Raw genomic sequence first — 25,641 nt, forward strand, 5'->3', positions numbered from 1 at the left:
TGTGGCGTGAGTGCCAATGAGACAACTCTCCATCAAATAACAATTTATAGAGTACTTGTTCACCCAGGAAAATTTGAAATGAAGTTACATGTATGCCTTAAGTTATAACAGAATATTTTGTCTAAGAATACAATATGAACAATATATGATCAAAATTAATGAATCTTTATTTTATTTATATTTCATTACATACCCTTTTTTTACCTGAGTTTACCTGTAAAATAAATGCGCGCAAATGTAATCAAAAGCTGTGCGCAAACGTAAAACAGTTTAATCCCTAAATGCGCGCAAACGTAGTGCGCCCGTATAATGTTAATGTGCAAATAAAAAAGAAATTCATAATAAAAAATTTACATATTTTTTCAATCTGTACATTTGTTATATCAGGTAATTATGTTTGATAATCTTAATGGTAATCTTCTTTTTTGAAACTACTGACATGTATATAAAAAAAATCTAGTATGGAACATTTTATGTAGAGTATTAACAAAAACTAACAGTTGTAGAAATATGTTATTTACTAATGTTAACGAGGCCGAGATAAGGTACCGGTACTTAATGTTTTTCATCTTACAAATGTACAAATTTCAATAAATATGATACATCTTTTTTTAAATATAGAACATATTCGATAACACGGTAATTTAAAAATGTATATAAATAGATATATATGTGAAGAGTAAATAAATACATGTTCTCATCGGTACACGTTAAGTTTAAATGGTCATCGTCTCACCTGATTGCTTATGTATACCATACGAATGATTTCCCTTTGTGCCATGCATACCTGTAGTCAACACCAAAAGTACACGAAGGTGTTGTAAATATCTATATGACATACGCTAACAATTTATTGTAGGAATCAACAAAAAGACATGGGCTACGAACTATTTGCTTTTGCTATTGTTGTAGCACTGATGGCCATTTACGTATACAACAATGAACGAAGAATGGGGGAAATCATTTATAAACTTGACCAAACAGGTAAAGAGATGTTACAAAACATGCTGTTTTTTAGACAAATGATCGTGAAAGAATATCTAACGGTTTCAAGCATTGCGATCGGATCGTGAAAGATCTGGAATCGGATTGTGAATGCTATTAAGTGTAATCTTACTTCAAAATCTGTGAAAATTAGTCTGTATTTTTAAACGGTGTAACAAATAAAAAAAATGTCTGTCAAAAGGATTTTACTTCCTTGAAAACAATGTGCACTACTTACGAAAATGAAGTTCTTTTTTAGAAAACACAAAAGTCGACACACAATCCCATGAGCATCATTAAGAAAACAAATCACGTTTTGTATCTATAATGGTCACAATGCAATATATTTCAAACTTAATCTTAATTGTGTGTCAGATATTAAAGTAAAAATATACAATATTATTACTTGAAAAAAAACAATTATTTTGAAAAAAAACATATCGTAAAAGAGCAGAAAACGCATTATTTTGGTCGTGAAAAATAAGGGGTGACTAGGTTTAATTCCCGATTGATACACTTGTAATTGGTTGAATGGTGTCTTTAATTACATTGATTCAATGCATTCATGTGTGTGTGTGTGTTTGTGTGTATGTGACATTTCTATACAAAAAAAAATTTAGACCTATTTTCATTTGAAAGGCAACGCTAACGAGGCATCCTAGATAGCGTACATTGTAGAAAAGTTAATATCTTAGTATTTATAATGTTAACTGAAGCCACAAATTAGTGAAGCGAGAAAAAGGTCTGGTGGTCTTCTTCTGGACATCTTTTAATATGTACGTTTTTGTTTTCACAGGGATTAAATCGAATAAGCGATATTATCTTATTTTACTTACAGATAAAATTGAACATGTTCTTCTTTCAATTAACAGTACAAACTTTTTTGATTGGGTCCCATTTATAGTCCTGAATTAGATAATACAGACAACACATGCATGTATAAAGCTCCAAATGCATGTTTTTTAGACATTTATGAACCGAATTTGATCATCGCATTACCCGAGTCTATGAAAAACTAATTCATTTCGAAATTATATATATTTTCCTTATCTTGGTAGTAATTTACATACTCTATATGCCTATGGATAATGAATACGATTTTCATGTACTTGCAACTGCTCCTTAGAATTTGTCAAACATCTTTAATGAATGAAGCTTGGATCCCAATATGGAATTAACTGATCCCATATATATCGTCTTGGATCTTCACATGTAGTATTTTGACTAGCGGCTTATCCAAGTGATCAATACTTCAATACTTATAGTATTAAGATCCTACTTCCATTGTCTATACAGAAAATATATGTCAACAATAACAACTGTTTAGCTTTAAATTTGTATTATTATTTAGTACAATCGTTCATTACATGTATGAATTTCTCCGCCTGTTGAATCCTTTCAGATTTCTTTTCTTTTTTGCTTTGAAAGGGAAGTAGCTCCAAATTGCGATGTTTGTATATAACTAAACAGTTATTCTCTCGACGAAACTGTTCTTTTGACGTTCATGTAAACATTGAGTTTTTATCACTTGGAATAGACCTGACTTTAAATTGGCATATTAACTGCAAATATCGCGCGTGATTAAGAGTAAAGGGTGATTCTATTGGGGAACGCAAATAAAGAAAAACAAGCTTTTTAGAATGAGCAAACGTGCGTTAAATAAATTTCAATAGTCTTTTTTTCTAATTATAACTTTTTTTCAAAATATGAAAACTTATAATTGGTAAATTGAATGCGCTATTTTAATCCTTTTTTATTAATAATTCTGGTACCTTTAATAACTTTTAATATAATAAAAAAAATCTCTAATAATATTAACTTAAAAAAACTCCCGATTCTTTTTTAGGTGATCGCCAACCAAAATTTTCATAAAAAGATTGAAATTCAATTCATAGTTGGTTATACTGATATCATGCTGGTAAATGAAGTAAACGATTTGTGCAGTAGATATTTTTATCTTGTTTGAAATGATTATTTTTTTTATCATTTCAGCTCAGCTACAGCAGGTATTGCATTTTGTTGATATCAAGTTTTCAGAAATTGAAAAGAAAACTAGGACGAAACTGGAAGAAGCTGAGAACAGACACAAATTAACGACTGATAATCTACAAAAACATATATATTGATGACATAACAAAACTAAGTAAATATCACTAATTAAATCAAATCTACAAATATACTTCTTCTTTCAGAATTCCTCGTTCTGCCCAATTTGCACTAACGTCTGTTTTGATGAATTATGTTATTAAATATCTCTGAGGAGGGAACAATAAGCATTACAAAAACAAATATTTTAATGATTAACTTACAGAAACAGGAAGCTATTGATTTTCGGAAACAAAAATGTATTTCGGCTTTGAGGTGTTTTCTAAAATCATTTAAAATACACAGTCGGAAAGCTGACCCCGGTTTGACCCCATTTCTTAAAGCAACAATGGACGTCATGTGATTACCGTATATGGGCATATTTTTACCAAAAAAAATTAAGCCCGTTTTTTTGAATTTGTAGTACTTTGCATGAATTAAAACTAATTCCTTTAAAGTGAACATTCTTTAGTATATAAGAAATATATTTCTCAACTCATTCATGGATTACACTCATTTTTCTTTCTCAAATGTGTCTTCAAAGTCAAGGTGTTGACGAAAACAAATGGTCACAGAAAATTAAAATCGTAATTTTCTTTCTTAACTTCTCGGATGCTGAATTCAAATTATGTTATGTAACATGGACTATGATATGTCAAATTTGTGCCAGTTGATATGCTAAGATACGCAAATGTGCCACTTAGATGTGTCAATATTTCTGACGAAGCGGTGCCGACGGTATTTCACGAGTTACGTCCCTTTGTTTGACACTACCATGAACAACTTATTGTTATATCAATCACCATATGCTGTTATTTACAGGTAGATATTATTAATATAATCTCATTAAGTATACTTTGATACTGTAAAAAAAATAGAGAAACATTTTTTATCACTTTTCAGAACTTAGTCCCAGTGAAATAGGCCCTATGTGTCCCTATGTGCCATAATAATTTAATATTAATTTAATATTCCAAGGGTTTATTTAATTTTCATTATTTTTACTGCTGTAACCAAATTATTTCTGCACAGAAATAAATTTCTACTCAATCAATACAAGGGGTAGTTAAAATATTCATGAATAATGGATCTGACAAGACAGGATTAAAATGGAGTTCCTTTTCATTACTGATACCTGGTCCTACCTTTTTCATTTAAACTTAAAATAGATCATAATGAAAGTATTCTGAATGTAAAATCTTCGTTATTTTAGATAAAAGGAAAATTAGTTTGCAATCCTTGTATGAACAAACTAAATATAACAATAAATGTTGTTTCTTTGATTTCATGCAAGTTAAAGTTCTATTGAAAGGACAAAAATTATAAAAATAACACACTAAACTAATAAATAAATGATGCTTATCATGAACTTGAAAATAAATTAGACAAAATTGACCCAGTGATATTTTCTTTATCTTTTTAAAAAAAAATAATAACATTCAAAAAACTATGCATTTTTATATTTATATAAAATATGAATCTTTATCTTTTATATTGATATAAAATATAAAAAAGAAGATGTGGTATGATTGCCAATGAGACAACTATCCACAAAAGACCAAAGTATTTCAGGGCAGTTTCTGGGGGGCTTAGTCAACAATTATGTTTAAGATCATAAGTCAAAATTAAGTCACACTTCATGTCACGGTCAGTATGATAAATTAATGCTTTGAATAAGATTGATTAAAATAATACTCTGAATGTGAATGTTTTAAGGCAGCAACCAGGGAGGGGGGGGGGGGGGTACTGTGGATTTTTTTCCAGACAAGTTGAAAACAATTCTTCTCTTTCAATTTTGGCATTCCATTTAATGGCAGCTGAGGGTTAAACAAACATTTTTTTCACAGGGTCAAAAACAAATTATTTTATATTCAAAAATTGGAAACAAACTTTTTTTTCAAAACAATCAATAGCCACCACCCCCTACCCCCACCAGAAACTCAAATGATTAATGGCTGACTAAGTTCAAATTTAGGACACTACTTTTTCATTTACTTTTTCAGGATTCCCATATCACAGAAAAAATATATTATTATAAACAACGAATGAGTTTTATGTCAGTCATCTCAAGCAGTTAAGGTTGTGCAAAGACAGTATAAGATTTTCTTACCTTGTTTTTAGTTAAATCGTACATTTCACTGACCTAAAGAGAATACTAAATCCAGAGTCAAATATTCACAGATGATTTGCCATTTCTTTTTCAAACAAACATGTGTGTACATTGACTGTGTTCAGATGCAAGGTGACATCGATGTGTAAGACCGAAAAACTACAATGTAAAAAAATGTCTTTCTTTAGGAATTTATTTCAAACGGGGTTTCTCAAGGGGTAATAGATCGTTATACTTGATGTTTTTGGTTTTTTTATTTTATGATACGTATTATTAATTGTTTGTACATGTAGTCTTTGTTAATCTGTAAAATAATAGAAGAAAATGACATGTTTGAAAAATTGTTTTCCTTTTGATAATAAAATCTATGCTTAACAAATCGAAATAAATCTATTTCAGACCCAAATGGCAAGTAGGAAACTGAAAAAAAGATTAACTTCCAAATTGGCGCCAAAAAAAAATCCGCGAAATTAACGCAATTTCATAATGGCGGGTTTTGATATCGGTCCCATTTTTGTCTTAAGTAAGTAGCAACAAAGGTCGTTTCTAAGGGCTTGCTTCCCAACTGTACATGGAAAATCGTAATAACAGGAGCTGACGGAACAGACCCAATTCATTTCAAACAAACTGATTAGAACAATCAGCACAGTTCTTATGAAACCTGAATAAAGAGAAAAGGGAAAAGGGAAAACATTTATATTCTCTTTTGGAAATACTCAGAAAGCATTCCATATGGAATTTAAATGTATCTGTCCTGTAACCGAACGTAATAACGCGGACTTAGTGAAAAAAATCCAATAGCTTGTCAAAAGGTTTATCATCCGTCCAAATTCTTGAAACATGCTTTCTTAAAGGTTAACTTTCCAACGATATGATTTGACAATTATTCAGTTCCATTCCAATTTTCCGTTTACTGCCCAGCTTTTTTTTTCTTAAGTACACACCAATATTTGCCGTCAGTGACGTTAACAATAACGTCGCGTCATAAGATTTTGAGTAAAAGGGTACGACGTCTTTCAGTGATTGATTGATAATTTTGAGACCTCTTGCTTCTCCATGCGTAGAAATATAATTTTCTTTTTCGGTAATACTTTTATGAAAAATGTTGGTTTTTTTTAATCCTATGGGCAAAAGTAAGTTTAAGGAGACGGATTTATATAGTTTTTTCAAACTTGTTTCCGAATATTTATTTGAACTTTATGTAACAGTATAATATGAGGCAGGCATAACCTGTAAATGGGGACGAAGTCTGTATGAATTATTTTTTTGTAACTTAAATATTTGTTAAAAGAAAAGAAAAACGGAAATACCGTAACGTTTCCGATGTTGGTTCTGTTGTTAGGGTTTTAGTTGTGACGTTATTTAAGTTATGACGTCATATGCAATGTAAACGAAGAAATGCTATCATCAGGTAACGTTTTTCATATCAAGGAATTATTAAAAATGAAATTGATATTGAGTTCCTTCCTATTTATACTAGACGGATAAATATATATTTTACTCAAAGATTCATACAAAAGAGACCGGAAAAAGGAAGTACATTGTAGATTTCTGCGCAGGTCCGGGATTTCAAAACATGACATAAAAAAAAAAGAACGATTTTGAGTTCATTAGTACAAGTAAAAATTCGGGAAATTTTCCCGAATTTTTTATTTTATTTAATTTTCTACTGTTATTGGGGACTACGTCCCCATAATATATATCATGTATTTTTTCATTAATAAATACTGTTTAAGCTAAAAGTTAGTTTCGGGGTTTTTTTTAGTTGAAAGATGGTTCCATAGTGTTCAAATAAACAGTGGATAGTTTTTTCATTGGCAATCATTACACATTTCCTTATTTTCATAATTTATACTGATACAAAATTTATCAACTTTCGGAGAGTTTTTGAAAACGGAAGAATTATAGTTACGCATTTTTTTTTATCAAGATACCAGTCATACTGTGGCTTAAATGTTCAAAAGTAAAAAAGAAAAATTAATTGCAAACACGAAGAGTAATCTTCGCAATTAAAAAAATAACAAATTAATGATTGAAAAGGGATACGCTGAAACTAGTCTCCATTTTTCTCCGCCTGCTTTTTTCTTTTCCAAACAATTTATAAAAACATCGATGAGAAAGGTTCGAAACTATTAAAACATTACTACATAAAAACAATTGGAAGAAGTAGAATTTCCCCCTATACACCGGCTTAAAACAAATGACCCCAGCAACAATCATTGTGTAAATGTATTGGCCGTTTTGCAAGAACAGTTACTTATAATGCCGTCATAGACAATCGAAAATTTTCCACTTGAGTTGATGTGTTTCTTTTGTTGTGGAGTATAATTATTTGTTGCCTGTAATTTTACTATTTGTCAAATTCTTTTAACTTTGGTACTAATAACTTTGTATTGAATATATTTTGCTCGTTCGAATAATAAATTGATGTTCAAATTTGCAAGATCTCCGAACAAAATGGCCAGTGAATTAGGCTCGGAATCAGCCATAGAAACGGCTAATATTCAAAGTTGTTAAGAACCGCCTGCAAACGAAAAGCAACTGATATTTTTTTTAAACGACCTTCAAAAAATAATTTCTAGAGCTCCGGAAGACTTCAACTCAGTAGGTAAAATTCTGGTCGCAAGCCCGGACGAAGGAGACAAGATAAAAAATCATTTACGAAGTAGTTGAAATATCAAAATTGGATCAAAAATAAATACATGCAAATTTTGGGCGAAATTAGATGATTTTTTTCATTTGTGCAAATGGTACCTATATTTTTTCAATGGACTGGCGCAGAAGTAGCATTGGCGCAAATAAGGTCATTTTTGGCGCAAAAAGATATCACCCGATTTAATGTTTGACGTCATGTAAAAATATATCGGTTGACGTCATATTGCTCGTGAATCAGATATGGCCGACTCCAGTGATTCAGAGCAGTTTTCAGACGTTGAGAGTGATGGTGATTTTGCTATTTGCATGACTAAAGATTTGCAGAGAACAGTGGCCCTCAGAATGTCCCTTCTGTCGACGCTAAACCTATTGACTACTTCTTGCTGTTTCTGACACTTGATTTTCTACGACATTTTGTCAGAGAGACAAACAGGTAAAATTTACAATTAACTGTTGCGTTATATGTTAAATTTCACATTTGAAAATAGTCACAAGTTTACTCAGTACGATATATTAATGCACACGTTGCGATTAATATGAAGACATTTGCCTTTGTTTTTTCTTACCTTTGCCTGGTCGTTTCAACACATGTTATAATATAAAATATAGATATGAAATTGGTATATAATTTTGCTGCTTATAAACACTAAGCAACAGAAAATAAATCATAAGAACAAAGACTGGTCAGCAGGGAGTCAGAATAATAAGTCAGAGTAAGGTGACATATCTTCCTGCGCAATATAAACTTCTGAACTAGTACAAAGCAGAGGACATTGTTTACGTTAGTATGATTATGTTCTCGTCCTAAATATACGCATTAATTTGACGCTGGACGTTAAACAAAAAAGCACTAAAAATTACCTAATGGGCTACGTGCATTCGTGAGTTAATAATTTATTAGGCCACGCGTTGAGAATGTTAACATGTTTTAATTCTAAGATTATTTTTACTATTTGAACATTTCATATCAATTGTACTGTCATTTTTTTTAACAGGTATGCACAAGACTTCATCACTAGTCGGCAGAGGATTAGAAGATTTTCTCGTCTTCATTCCTGGTTTAAAGTTGGTGCTGTAACTTTAGATGAGATGAAAGGATTTATATCAGTAATGCTTAACATGGGTCTCATACGTAAACCATCCATTACAGAATATTGGAACACCAAATTTCAAAGCCAGGATACTGTTTGGTTTCGTAACATGTTTTATAGAAATCGATTTCAGAGCATTTTAATATTTTTTCATATCGTCTTCATTCCTGGTTTAAAGTTGGTGCTGTAACTTTAGATGAGATGAAAGGGTTTATATCAGTAATGCTTAACATGGGTCTCATACGTAAACCATCCATTACAGAATATTGGAACACCAAATTTCAAAGCCAGGATACTGTTTGGTTTCGTAACATGTTTTATAGAAATCGATTTCAGAGCATTTTAATATTTTTTCATATCGTCTTCATTCCTGGTTTAAAGTTGGTGCTGTAACTTTAGATGAGATGAAAGGATTTATATCAGTAATGCTTAACATGGGTCTCATACGTAAACCATCCATTACAGAATATTGGAACACCAAATTTCAAAGCCAGGATACTGTTTGGTTTCGTAACATGTTTTATAGAAATCGATTTCAGAGCATTTTAATATTTTTTCATATCGTCTTCATTCCTGGTTTAAAGTTGGTGCTGTAACTTTAGATGAGATGAAAGGATTTATATCAGTGATGCTTAACATGGGTCTCATACGTAAACCATCCATTACAGAATATTGGAACACCAAATTTCAAAGCCAGGATACTGTTTGGTTTCGTAACATGTTTTATAGAAATCGATTTCAGAGCATTTTAATATTTTTTCATATCGTAGATAATACTACAATACCGAACCGGAACGACGACAATTATTCACCTATATCAAAATTTCAATGCTTCGTTGATCTTTTTAATCGAAAGTCGAAACAACATTACATTCTAAAACAGAACCTAAGTATTGACGAAAGCTTAATCGCATCTAAAGGCCGGTCATCAATAATACAATATATTCCTTCAAAGCGGCAAAATTTGGAGTCAAACTTTGGGTATTAGCCGAGGCCGTTAGTGGCTATATTTGTTAAATCAGTGTTTAAAAGGCAAACAATATGACCCAACACCACAAGGAATGTTACAGGATGCTTACGTAGTCAACAAACTGTTAGATGCCGCAGTATTGTTTAACAAAGCTTATCATTTATCTACTGACAGTTTTTTTCTCCTCAATTAATCTTGTTAAAGAGCTTTTAGCAAAAGGAACGTTATTCACTGGAACATTACGCGCTAATCGGCAATGCCAAACACAATAAAGAATCCTGTTTTGCAGGAAAAGGAGAGCATTTATATTAGACAAGGAAGAATTATGTTAGTGTGCAATGTGCATATAAAGAACGGAATGGTCGAAAACCAGTTAGAATCATATCCTCTTTTTCTAAAGCAGCATAAGAAAAGGATAAACCGGCTATGATTTGCTCGTATAATAAATTTATAGGGGGGCGTAAATTTGGCTGACATGATGAGAGTTACAATAATGGACGAAAAACGGATAAGGTTTGGAAAAAGGTTGTTTTTAATCTGATGCATCGTATGGTAATCAATGCATACATTATTTATAAAGAAAACACTTCCGATAATCCGAAATTGTCGAGATTATCCTTCACACAAAGGCTTATCGAGGATCTCGCTAAAGATCACATGGTACTAAGAAACGAAAACCAAGACGACAATAGACAAAATAAGAACAAACACAGAAGCAGAAAGTTGCGCGGTCATAGAGAAAAAGATTGCGATGTATGTTCAGACAGAAATGAATAGGGGGTCGAAGGAGGAGTAGGACAGTGTGTAGAGTTTGCGGTAAAGGTGTTCACCGGGAGTGTAAAGACAATCATTTATGTGTTGAATCATGATTAAAATATATTTTTTGTTTCTAATCAAATGTTTTTTTTATGTTATACCAGGTGTTAAGACAGCCCACTACAATTACACGAAATAGTCATTTATAATGCATCGAATCCTTATCCCTCACATAAAGATGGCTCTGTACAAGGAGCATGATAATCACTTTTTAAATTACCCTACCTGATCTATTTCTAGACGGTTTTTTTTTTATTGATTTTATCGGTCATTCTATTTGAATTGGCATTCGCTCATTGAATGTTTTATGCTTGTTGTATTGTTTGATTTCGATTCAGCGCACTTTTGAAGAATCATTATTCCATAAAAGGTGCACATCAAGTGCATCAAAATTGGTTTTTGTAATTAAACTTTTCGACTGCTATCACTATTTAGTGAAACTGTAACATTTCTTCGATACGATTTTTTTCATACAATACAAAAAAAATAATCAGCCGAAAATCCACACAAATTACAACAAATTCAAATTGCATAAAATTATGGCCAACGCGGTTTAAATGAAAAATTGAAAGCACTTTACATGCATAACACAACGTTCTATAGCCCCTCCCACAGTACACAGAAGAAGCGACGTCACTGAAGCCTATTGTTCGACGTCAAGAAAAAAACATCGGCCGAAAATTGGCCCGTGGCAGGCAACGTAGTAAATACAAATCGGACTAAAATCGGCCCATGGCACAGAAATTGTACCATTGAAAAATTAAGTTCACAGGTTTAACCTTCTCGAAAAGTGTGGGATGCGTCGTTGTTTCATTAATTACGTTTATTAAATATTCGAAAGAAACCAACAGAAGTCAATTCAGGAATACGATATACCAGATAACAGATAACCCAAATTCGTTGAAATCCCTTGTAATATTTCCAACATCTCCAGATTACCTTCGTTGTACAAATGTGAACAAATTGTAAGACAAACTAATATATGATCATAATATGAAAAACAAGAAATAGTAAGTTTGAATTTTTGGCAATTTTTTGTCATGGATTTATTAGGACAGTTCAACTATGTATCAACCGGCCAACGAATTTGCATTCATCGACAATTTCTCATTAATGTCCAAGATAAAAAACATTGAAGGGCAACCATCATATGTTTTCTCCAAATGGCGACTGGGCTACCAGACGGCAACTGTGATAAATTCAGCCCGTCAGTAAAACTATGTATTCAGTAAACATTCTGTCCAATCCATGACGCTTCTTTTGGCAATATCTGAAAATATACAACAAACAGCAGAAAAAAATATTCTAAAGGGTGGGATAGGGCGGGGTTTTGTGTTCCTTCAGAGTTCAAATCACACAATGAACAAATCACGAAAAGCATGCAATTTTATACCAAATAAAAGCGGGAAAACCGCTTATGAAAAATGTAGGTGAACAAAAGACGCTTAAGTCCGTCAAAATTAAAGAAAAGTTAACTCTAGTTTAGCAGACGATACTCTCAATTTATTAAATTGATTTAATGCTGAACGATTAAATCTTATTATTAAATATTCGAAAGAAACCAACAGAAGTCAATTTAGGGATACGATATACCAGATAAAAGATAACCCAAATTCGTTGAAATCCCTTGTAATATTTCCAACATCTCCAGATTACCTTCGTTGTACAAATGTGGACAAATTGTAAGACAAACTAATATATGATCATAATATAAAAAACAACAAATAGTAAGTTTGAATTTTTGGCAATATTTTGTCATGGATTTATTAGGACAGTTCAACTATGTATCAACCGGCCAACGAATTTGCATTCATCGACAATTTCTCATTAATGTCCAAGATAAAAACATTGAAGGGCAACCATCATATGTTTTCTCCAAATGGCGACTGGGCTACCAGACGCCAACTGTGATAAATTCAGCCAAATGCTAGCAAACTTCGTTTGTGAGCATCGCCAAACAAAATTTATCAATCCATGAAAAAAAAATTCAACACTTAAACAAATTCTGAAGTTACATAGGTTTTCAACTCAACCATTTCAGTTGAACTTAGTAAATCAACCATACTTACAACAGTTCAACGTAGTAATCAACCATACTATAGAACAGTTGAACGTAGTATATCAATCATACTGTACAACAGTTCAACGTAGTATATCAACCATACTATACAACAGTTCAACGTATTATATCAACCATACTATACAACATTTCAACGTAGTATGAAACCATACTATAGAACAGTTCAACGTAGTATATCAACCATACTATACAACAGTTCAACGTAGTATATATCAACAATACTATAGAACAGTTCAACGTAGTATATCAACCATACTATACAACAGTTCAACGTAGTATATCAACCATACTATACAACAGTTCAAGGTAGTTTTACAACTATACTATACGACAGTACAAATATAAGCAACGTGTACAACTCAACATTAGCTTGACCGGGTTCCTATGTTAAAACCAATTTGAAACTGAACTCTTATAAAGGATTTCTCATCAATAGGTATAAAAGCGGACCATTATTTCCAGGTCGTATTTGCAAAAAGTTATCAAACTACGTAAATGTAGAGGACACATCTCATTTGTTTATTTTTATCAACAAACTTTTAGAGTAATGTATCTCCCTTTTTTTCAGTTTAGAAAAAACTATAGTAATAAAAAGCTGACTTTACATGATCAATATATATATCTCGCCTATGTTCATCATGTGATGGAGTGGCAAGTTCATTCGCACGTAAAAATGCAGCAAATGCTGTTTGAAGCTTATAATTCTTATATTTCAATTTGCAACAATAGTCAAATTAACACAATGAAATTCATTTAAATGCATAAAAAGATGACTAAAGCATAGGTATTATTTTTATATAAGTAATGTCAACTAATAAAACTTTGTCCCAATTATATGGCTATTTTGAAAATGATCATGACTCATTTGAATAAACTGCACAACCCAAGAAAAAACCACCTGCACTGTCAGCATACAAATGTAAATCAGCATTAGAAAAGAGTTCATTTACATTATATGTAAATTAATTTTTGTTAAAACTTCCTTTTGGGTTTTGTCTATTACCAGAGTTGTTTCGGAAAGGTGCAATGTCATTCTTATTATAACTAGATGGATCAGTATCAATTTCATTGTCCATAAATCGACGACATCTTAAGGCAGAGTGATCTAAACCACATTTGAGACATGCATGTCTGTATTGGCAATTGCGTTTATTGCAAAATCCTTTGAAATTAAAATCGTAGCATTTATTACTAACATCAGCGTGTTGTTGTTTTGAAGTATTGGCTGTTAAAATACGTAACCACAAAAACCATCTATGGATGACCATTTCTTTGTATGGTCCCTTGATACCCTTAAACGGAATTGTTGGTCATAAGAATAGCATTTTTCAAAAGAATGATCAGCTGCTGCACCCCTTATGATGGACATATACGAAAACAGTTCACTTGCCTTTCCAGGATACCTTTCGACAAGGACCTGGGCATAGGCAATAAATGAATCAGTCCAATCTTCAACAGAACTTACAGTATGGGTTTTTTTAACTCTGTTTTGTATAACTAGCATACCCTCATTGATGCCAATTGTATTTTCGGTATTTGTTTGGCTGTTAAAATTCTTACGGTGCATAAGAGACAAATCAATGTATTCAAAATTCCAAATTTTGTCCTTAAGTTTTTGGCTTATAAATATGTCAACTTCATTAAAGCCAGGTAACATTAGAGGTTCATCATAAACTTCATTTACCTCACCTAATGCAGCTAATTGTGGCTCATTCACTCGAATGTCAACAGGTCGCATGGCAACTACTTCGGGTTCATCAACCCGCTGTCTTCTTTCTATATGTGCTTCTTGTTCTACATGAGCTGGTGGACGCCTTCCCACATTTCTCACAACTGGTTGTGGCTGTTGTACTTCCCTGGGAACCCTCCTAACCCGAAGCTCCGGACCTCTAACCTGGTCCTGTCGGCGACGTCTTCCTCTACCTCTTGGCATTGTTATAACTATTATAATCATAAATACAGATTAGATACATACATCAAGCTTTAAAGTCCAGATAATATTTAAACATGTATGAATTTAACATAAGATAAATTGAAATAAATTGAAATACCAAAATGTTTACAATGCGTAATCTTAACTGAACTTTTGATACATTTTTATGCATCAAAACAATGAAAGTTGATTAAAAACATAACTCAAAACAGCTTTCTTAACAAAATAAATATCGTTTTGAAAACGTTTGATAGCTTCTATTACCAAGCTTAACTTAATTAAACTATGTTTCCGCAAATTAAACACACATGTATTAATCATGTAACGTTTAATAAAATTAAACGTTTCCGGTCATGTTAAATATAACACGGCATACACAACATACATTGTAATTACCTGTTCAAAGTGTATCGCTAATACATTTAAAACAAAATATATCACCTGTAGTAAAGCATTTAATTTTAATGCTATAGTGTGTGATAACATTGTGTGAGGGAATTCGACGTTTGCTGTACCACTGTTCACTCCAGTGCAATTTATGACAATACCACTGCATCAATCAGAATTATTTTTTTTGCAGTGTTTTAAGAAATGATTTTGCTTTGTTGTCGAGTATTAGTTGAGAAACATTCAATGTTTTAAAAAGGCGAATTTTCTGTATAAAGTCAATGATTATGTTGACTTTTGAAGGCAAAACTTTCTACAGCCTTAAATACGCTAATGAAAGATCCAAAATCTATACCAATACATAATGACATGTTTATGAAATTATAACAAATCTATTGGTCCACAAGTTTTTATTCGTTATTGCAAAATAATGAACTGAAAATATCTGACATTTTCTCCCTACCCAGTTTACCCCTATACATTTTTATGATGTGGACCGGTCATTGTTATTAAATTGAGGCAATTTGATTGGATTAGATTGTTATTAGTTTACCTTCAAACTTGTTTATGCTTTTCATACATGACTATTGATTAATCAAAACGTGCATGAATGTGTACGGTAACTAAAATGACCTTCAGACTGGACACTGGACGAGTCAAATTATGTTTTATCAATGAAAGTTAAGGTATGAAAAGTAAGAACTGCCAATTATTCTATTTTCACAAAATTTTCGGAAAATACAGTTGAAAGGTTATTTTTTAAAAGCCTATTGTGAAGATTAAAGAGAAAGTTTACAAATAATAGGTGTTGTTCCATTGAACAAGTCATTTTCGTAAGAGAAATGCCGAAATATATTTTACGCACGAATACGGCAGGTAAAATTATTATTTATCATAATAAAAAAAAATATTTTTCAGTCTCATTGGAATATGTTCATTACAATTAATCCCAAACTTAAGAAGTAAGTTAATAAAGTCAAAATATATCCGAACTGCCTATTTCTGCACATCAAAAGTCAATACGATCGTTTTAAAGTCAATTTCGTCTACCTCACACAATCTTGTTAGGCACTATAGTCAATGAAATATACGTGTGCACAGTGTAACATAACTATTATTATTAATTATAGTTTGTTCCGTGATTTATGCTATGCAAGACTTAGTGAGAGAAAAATTGAATTAATGAATCGAACTGTTTGCAAGAAATAACTTTAATTAAAACTCAAATAATTTCTTTTACAAATTACAGAAATAAAATAATCCAGAAAATACAATTGCAGTAACTAATCTAACATCAATAAAACACTTATCTTATGTCCGAATCTCCTGTCCTTTTTGTGTTCCTTCAGAGTTCAAATCACGCAATGAACAAATCACGAAAAGCATGCAATTTTATACCAAATAAAAGCGGGAAAACCGCTTATGAAAAATGTAGGTGAACAAAAGACGCTTAAGTCCGTCAAAATTAAAGAAAAGTTAACTCTAGTTTAGCAGACGATACCCTCAATTTATTAAATTGATTTAATGCTGAACGATTAAATCTTATTCAATAAAGCAATATAAGTATTAACTTCTCCTATTTAAGACATGTTCTATATCTCATTCTACCCAATCGAAATGTGGCCACATAAAACAGCAATCAGTGTTATTTGTTAGTTTATAACTTCAAGGTGGCGTGAATATTGATAATTTTCATAATTTCGAAGTATGCAGAAAAACTATGACACCAAAGGTTCTTTTATTTTATACAAAGACATGTATAATGACTGCAACATCGGTTAATCGCGTTTAATTTTATTGGGGATATTTTCAATATAAGACATTCTTTTAAAGTTCGTAAAAGCCATAAATTTTCCAATACTGTGTGAAATGACCTATCATATGTAAACCGAAAGTCTCCCCCATTCTTTCAATCATGGGTGTATAGAAACCAGATTTTTTGAAAATCATTGTAAAAACTTTTTTTTTACAACGGAAGAGACTTTGATTAAATAAGAAGTCGCTGAATATTTCTCATTCTGTAATGAATTGCTACTTTAGATATAGGAAGATGTGGTGTGAGTGCCAATGAGACAACTCTCCATCCAAATAACAATTTAAAAATTAAACCATTATAGTTTGTCTGTTTCAAATCAGTGTAAAATAAGCTTCCGATGTTCAGTTTTGTTTAAATGTACGGCTGTTGTGAATACTAGAAACAACTTCACAATTTAAAAATAAGGAGATGAGGTATGATTGCCAACTATCCACCAAAATTCATATATAGTGGATGTAATTTGAAATTTGATATTTTTGATGATATTGAAACTTTCAGATGGAAACGAACTTAGTAACATATAATTCATTATTATTATCGAAAAACGACACAACAGACACGGGCATATCGAACGAGTTGTAAAATATAAACACTGTTAGATGGTGTCAAAGGAACATCACCAATCACAAAAAGGAAAATTAACAATAGGAAACGAAAAATCATCCCTTTTGTCGTAAATTTAAGTGTGGAGTTTTCCGAGTTAAAAAGAAATTTATAAATCTAGAAAAGGAAAGGTATTACCGTTTAATTAAGATTTATTTGAAGTAAGTTCCTTTAGGATTATTATTGATGATTTTCTTTTTGCTCATAATTTATAAATTACAACTGTTCAGTGACCCTGTCGCATTTTGTACTACTGCCAGTTATTGGTGTGGACAGTTTTCTAATTGGCAAGCATACCACATCTCCTTAATTTTGTACTTATTTATATGTCTTAATTAATTTTCATCTTAACATAATATTTGAAAATGACACAATGCTTTTCTTTGATGTTTTTTTTTCTGGGTGATTGCCACACCCAAAAGTTTAATACACAGCTTAACATCAACTATTAGTTGCTGATACAGATATGGTATTGGTGAATACGCTTTGTGCTGTACCTAATTTTCCCCTGGTTTGAAGTATCTTATTTTTATATAAGCTCAGCTACAGCAGCAGAAATTGGATTCACTTGATAACAAACTGGAAGACATTGAAAAGAAAAATGAAATGAAACTGCAAGATACTGAAAACAGAAACATTTCAACGATTTCCAACCTACAAAAACAAAAAAATGACATGAAAGAACTAGGTAAGTATTAATTATTTTTACAAATGTATAAATATTCCTCTTCTGATTATTTTACTAGAAACAAACAACCAAAAAACAGTATAATTTGTTAGGCATAAAATGTTCCACAACCATTGTAAGAACAGAAGGGAAATCAATTAAAATGCTCAAAACAATATAACGAGCGCACTTATCTGGACAAAAGCTCCAATGAGCATGTCAGGAGCTACAAGAATAGCCCACAGCTAAAATACTATTACCGTAATCCAAATTGAATAGAGATGTAGAAAACGCAAGCTGCATCAATAGTCCACTCGAACAGCAGCAGAAACAGTCGGCGATAAGGTCATTTCAAACAAACTCATCAAAGCACACATATATATGCATAAGGAACATACGTTGTTTGATATGTTGGTCAAATAAGTTTTGTTTAACTATATCTTTTCACTGTTTGTGGGATTTCTAGTTCTGTATTTAGACCCAATCTACAAAGAAATTTGTTTAACGAATAAAAAAATGCAGTTTTTATCGAACACAATCATAGGTCTGAACGTTGTTTTGAAGTTCAGACCCGTTTATAAAACTTGATATGCCGTAAATCTAATTTCATTTCAAACCAACAACAAAGTTCTGTTGAGACCCGCAAAAACTGTCCAAATTATCAAATGAGCACGATATGATTTACTGGAGCAAGCAATACACTACTGTCCTTCTTTTAAGGTTTAGAATCCGTTCAAAAATATCGTAACATGCTTTCTTATAAGTTGACTTTCAAACGATATAATTGGTTAATCCGTTGTTCAGTTTAATAACATTTTCGTCTTTTTTTTAAAATCAATTGTGCCATTGAAAAACTAAAGTAACAGGTAAAATCTTCTTCAAAAGAATGGGATGCGCCACAGTTTCACAAATTACGTCAAAATATGAAGCAATAATTGTTGATACGTTCTTGTATAATCAAATTTTGATATCTTCTCCTGTCCAGGTAATGTACAATATCTCAGTCTATCCAATCGAATTTTAGCCACACAATAAAACCACCAATGAGAACTGATTATTGTTAGTTTATAACTTCACGGTGGCGTCAATATTATTTTCAGGGTTTCAAAGTATACAAAAGCTATGACACCAAAGGTTCTTTCATATAAAATCATGTATAGATACGTGATAATGACTGTTATATTGCGTGACTGGTTATTTAATTGGAGATATGTTTCATATAAAATATGATCCGGAAGTTATATTTGTGCACCTAATTTCCTTTAAAGTTCGTTAAAACCATTTTTTTTTTCTAAATTGTGTAAAATGACCTATTATATGTTTAACTGGAAATAACCTATTGTAATATTACCCCCATTTTGTCAATCATGGATATATAGAAACCAGACTTTGAGGAACCCTTTCAAAAAAACTGTTTGGGGGTGGGGGACACCGGACGTGACTTTCAGTAAAAAAGAAGTCGCTTGCTATTACGTATTCCTTGATGAGTTGCTATAAATTTTGTACGTTTGAAATCAGTGTCAATATATTGAGCTTCTGATTTTCAGTTTGGTCTAAATTGACTGCTGCTGTGAATATTATATTTAAGCTCACAATATTAAGATAAGGAGATGAAACATGATTGCCAATGAGACAATTATCTATCGAATGAAGTGGATGTAAGCAATTACCATCATCTGGTCGGCAAAAAAAAAGAAAAACACATTCCTGATATCGGCTTTACAATGCCCGACATGAACTTTATAATACAATATAATTTAAAAAAAACCGGTTTAATAAACAACAAAACATACAAGAACTAATTTGACAGACATGAACTAACGACAACCACTGAACTACAGGCTCTTAACTTTAGACAGACATATTCAGATTGTGGCGGGTAGACATGTTTGTTAGCGCTACATATATATCTTATTCAAAGTCTAATGAAAACAAGACCGGAAAAAAAGAAGTGGATTTCTGTGCAAATCTATAAAAAAAAGTCTGATTTTTTTTTACCGTAATGGAGCTCATCGTTGGTTGCCGATTCTGATCTTTGTTTTTTCGTTGATTTGTTTGTCGTATTATTTCTTTTTAATTGTTTCATATTTTGTCACGTCAGTGCTGTTTACATTCATTTTAATTCTGGGTTTCCTCATAGGCTATCATGCAAATTCTCCTTATACATTATAAGGCCTTTCATCAAACATGACTTTCTTGGCATACATGTTTTATTATGAAAAATTAAAATATGACAAACTTCTGTTTTCCTTTTCTCATTGGAAAGCATACCACATCTCCTTAATTTTGTACTTTCATATATGTCTTAATAATTAATTTTCATCTTAACATAATAGTTAAAAATGACACAATGATTTTCGTTGATCTTTTTATTCTGGGTGATTGCCACATCCGAAAGTTTGATACACAGCTTAAATTCTACTTAATAGTTGTTGATACAGATATATTAAATGATTATACTGGTGAATAAAGTAAACATTTTGTGTTCTTTCTAATTTTGTCCTGGTTTGAAATGATTTTTTTTTATTGAAGCTCAGCTAAAGCAGCAGCAATTAGATTCACTTAATGAAAAAGTTGCAGACAATGAAAAGAAAAATGGGATGAAACTGCAAGTTACTGAAAACAGAAATAATTTAACGATTTCTCATCTACAAAAACAGATTAAGGACATTACAGATATACATAAATATAAATTAGCATTACGAATTTAAAACATATACTTCCTCTGGCAGAATCCATCGTTATACCCAAATAATGGTCTGATGTCTGTTTTGATTAACTGATTTATTTTAATAATTCTGAAGAAACAAAGAGAATTTCCAAAACCAATATTTAATTATTAAGGAAATTTAACACTGAATTATTTTCAGTGTATATAAAGTGCGAATCCAGCTAGTTCATTTTTACTGTTATATGCGGGTATGTCTATTGTAGAATAAATTATCATGGGAAAACTGTATTTGTTTACGTTTTGAAAATATCGAGTTAAAGGATTTTAAGTTAAGTTTTAACATATTTTCATTGTGATATGTCTTTATAATATACAAACAAAGCAATAAAGTTCAAATAAGTGTTATAAAAGCATCATAATATAGCATGTCGATTATTGAAAGCGATCCATTTTAACTATAGATGCGATGAATTATCACTGTTAGTGCAGTCATTATTAATGTAGGATTTTCAAAGATGCGAGGAATTTTTATTGTAGAATTATGTGATAAATTCACTTGCAACAAATGAAAAAAAAACTTAGTTGATGACTTTAGGATTTATGATACATGTATTTTCAAATTGAAATACAAACTCCTCATTCATTCCTCATCATATATATAGCTTTTCAAACTTGTAACAAAAGCGATTCTCAAAATGTCATATTGTATTCTTCAGATTACGTTTCTCCTTGATTTTAACTTATATAGGGAATCACTGGAGCGTGACAGCAGCGGGCCCTCTTAGGCAGTCAGTGGGCCCCTACTTATGAAAAATTCTAGATCCGCGAATGGATACTACCGCAGAGGTAAAACCATGCACATTTGGGTTATTGTACACGAAATGCATGCTACAATTCATTTTTGTTGATTTTAGACCCTTTGGAACTGTATGTGGGCTATTTCAGCAAGGAGGCAAAAAATCCCACCTGTTAGTTATAAAGCACCTGCACGATCTGTTCGTGAAATGTCCTAAATATTCACCTATTTTGGTATATATTTCACAACTGGATGGCTTTAGGCGCGATAAAACCCCGCTCGCATCTCTAACTTTGTTTTATTAGTATTATGTATTTCTGAACATATACATTTTAACTAATTTTCTTCATTTTCTTCAAAAATTAAAAAAAAAGTTCGTCTGTTTATATTATTTATCATTCTTCATTAGACATTTATGGCATATACAGTAAAAATGATATTTTAGGATCCGCACTTTACATACACTGATTTTGGTTTTCAGAAAGAATTAGAATTTTATGAACGTTTAATTTTTCTGAAACATGAAACTGTCGTAATACTGGAAACAAATTCATTTTCGGCTGTAAGATGTAAAGTTTTCCGAAAGAATGAAACGCCTGTCGCACTTAACTGGTGTATAAATCAATGAGCACGACAGGAGCAACAGGAGAAACCAAATGCCAATGCACTTTTATCTCACTCCGATATATGATGAACAGCAGTAATACCGCACATCCAATCAGCAGCAGAATCAGTAAATAAAACCTCAAAACAAAAAGGAGTATGAAAGGAGCTGCGAACCAATCAATGTTAATTTCATACAAACTCCCGAAAACAAACAGCGGTGTTCCTATGAGATCTGCAAAAATACGGACTATGATTTGTATAAGAGAAAAACAAGAAAACACATTTATCTCCTTTTATTGACATTTAGAAAGATTTCAATCTGGAATTGAAAAGCATCCGTTCTGTAACCAAAATTGAAGTCGCGGACGTGTAAGAAAACATCAAAAACCTTGTTTTAAGGATAAAGATGCGTTGAAATCTTCCGTAACATGCCTTAGTTCTCATGGGTTTACTTTCCAACCTTATTTCTCAAAACATAATCAAGTCAAAAATTAAAATTATTAAGATACGGAAGTTTATTTTGCGTCTGACTTGTACGATGTTTTCTTAAACTAGAATGTAATACATTTGTTTTTCATTTACAAAACGGATGCATAGTAAATTGAACAAAAACGTATTAACATGTGCATAACAGTTTATGTATTACGATGTTTCGGAGATTAAGTCCTCAATAACTCTGTGATTTTGCTCCTCTCAGTTCAATTTGCGGTGTGCGTTTAGTTAAATACTTATTTATTTAAGACATCGCAGCAAAGTAGCAGTATTTTCAAAGTACCTTACTTTCAATTCTACTAGTCTTATAGTTAGGAAGTAAGTTAATATCCTATTTACTCGCCAGTCATAATTCAATAACAAATAAAAATTTAAAAAAAATGGCAGTCTTATATTTTTGCCCTTCACTACTACTGCAAGAAAGTTATGAGAGCATAGTCCCCTTTCCCAGTTCCTAACCCAAATCAAATCAAACATACATACATACGTACAAACAAACAAACATAACCAAACAAAGACATATCTTTTGCCGCCTACCTTTATTTTAAAAGAGTAGTGGCGCAGTTTCCCTATTCACCGGCTCATATCCCCAACCATCAACAAACAAATGAAAGAAAGAAAAAACAATGAAATAATCAACAAAAATGTTTATTACAGATTTGTAAAAGACTAGAAGTCAAAGACGTCTGAAAATAAGTTTAGAGGGAGTAATCAAACAAACACAAATATGTAGGAATATGAAAGCAATAAAATAAAGAAAAAAATATATGAATATAGAAAACTGTTTCTTCTTTTTATGGAGAATAAATATAATGAAAATTAATTGATAATGTCTTCTATTAAATTGTTTCGTCCACTTATTTTTGGAAATCAAATTTCTTTTTTGTTTAATTCAATGCCCAGTCTCTATCATTATTTTCCCTTGAAGTGACAATTTTAAATGAAACCAGTCATCGGCTATGGCAAAATACAATGCATTTTTTTTGTTTTAAAATATTATGTCAATTTAGCAAATTGAATGTAAATAAAATTGAGCTTCTATACAAGATCGAAGAACGTACTACGGGAATCAGTTAAAGTCAAACTTGGTGCCATTAGAACAAAACTACTAGATTCTTGAACTATTTTTGTTTGTAGCTTAATTGTGCAAATCGCCAAAATGCAAAGTTCTAAGCGTTTGTTTTTTTATTTTTTTTTATTTTTACACAATTTCGGTCTGTATCTCATTTTTCTTGACAGAACATGCACATACAAAAGTCTGAAAACACCATGTGATTACATCTTCTTCGTAACAAAAAAAAAGATGGCGTAAAATTTTTTTTTTTTTATTTGTTCGTTACATCCTACCTTTACGAAATAAATTTTTTACTTGTAAACCTTTAACCGTATAACTCTGAAATGTTTTTGTTTGGGTTCCTAGGTTCTAACTTAGAAAATAAGATCAAGCTCACAGCCAAGGTCACTTTCTAAATTTTTACTTTTGCTTATTTTTGCATTTTCTAAAACACTTTTAAAAATATATTTAAAAGAACAATTGCACAATTTTTGCTTTATTGTAATGAAGATGTCTAACATTTGATCAGAAACAATCAAATGGCATCTTATATAATTACTGTCGCTGAAATGTTTAATTATAAGGTTGATTGATTATTACTTCAACTTGGCTCATTAAAAACCCATATGACCCTTTACAAAAGTTTAGGTGACATATGATCTTGAAAAGTGACAAACGGAAGTGACCTTGAGAAACCAAAAGTAGGCGTTTTTGCACTTTTTTCATGAAAAATTTATTGGAATTCATTTATTTTATTCATATTTTATCTTATCACTAAAGACTAGAAATGACTTTCGATTAATCGGAAGTGGCCAATTATTGCCTGGTTTTAAGGCAAAAGTATATAGAAACTATATATTTTTGGAATTAGTATAAAAGAAGCTATCATATGAGACCGGTTGATACATTTTCGTCACCGGAAGAAACAAATTAGCTTTCTTATTTCACTCAAAAGTATATCGAAACCACTTGTGTACCGCATCAGTATAAAATAACTAGCTTCTTCTCAAAATGTCTTTCATGGGGAATGACATTCTATTGTTCTCTGAACAATAGGTTTTTTTTAAATTGTATTACGATTTGTGTTTAACCAATTGGTGTGGAACTATGACACAGACTATTTTAGTTTTTACTTTTTTCTAGTCTTTGAACCTGGTGAATGTATGTGAATTGCATGAATGATCTTTATCTTTTGCAAGAGCCACATATATGTTTCATGTTTTAAATTCGGGTGTTTGAAAATTGTGTTAGAGTACAATTAAATTCAGAAAGTGTTTCTATTCTTGTTTTCCATTGCAGAACACAAATGTGATTGCAGTGGTACTCACAAAAAGATTGTTGCATTTCATGTCAATCTTGGAAAAGATTTTAAAAATTTGAATCCAAAAGCGGTTGTAATATTTGACATTATCATTCTTAATATTGGAGAGGCTTACAGCCCATCAAACGGATTGTTTACTTGTCCTGAGGATGGTGTATATAGTTTTACTTGGACTGCATTAACTCCACCTAATAACAGTTTTGAGAGTGATTTTGTAGTCAACGGTATAGTTGTTGCAGGAAATCGTGCCAGCCCTTACAACGAAAATGAGTATCAACCTGCAACTAAAACCGTAGTACTTGAACTAAAGAAAGGCGACGTAGCCAATGTAGAGGCGCATGGAACCGCTGCAAAGCACATTTGGCCTTATTGGTCATCCTATTCAGGTTTTAGGGTTTTCTAATAAATGAAATATAACTGATACAGTGTATATGTGTGTTTCAATTTGTTTATGTTTCTAACATAGCACAAGAAAGTAAATGAACAAATCAAATATCTTTTTGT

General features: G+C 31.5%; 1 long non-coding RNA gene across 1 annotated transcript; it reads left to right on the top strand.

Moving 5' to 3' along the window:
* The first annotated feature begins 787 nt into the window (after positions 1-787).
* LOC139485422 (uncharacterized) lies at positions 788-25,252 on the top strand. Its single transcript, XR_011655314.1, has 4 exons — positions 788-984; positions 2,977-3,127; positions 18,069-18,218; positions 25,116-25,252. It is a non-coding gene; the product is annotated as an uncharacterized lncRNA (long non-coding RNA).
* Positions 25,253-25,641: the final 389 nt, after the last annotated feature.

Source organism: Mytilus edulis, chromosome 8 (assembly GCF_963676685.1).
Source record: "Mytilus edulis chromosome 8, xbMytEdul2.2, whole genome shotgun sequence".
Classification (NCBI taxonomy): domain Eukaryota; kingdom Metazoa; phylum Mollusca; class Bivalvia; order Mytilida; family Mytilidae; genus Mytilus; species Mytilus edulis.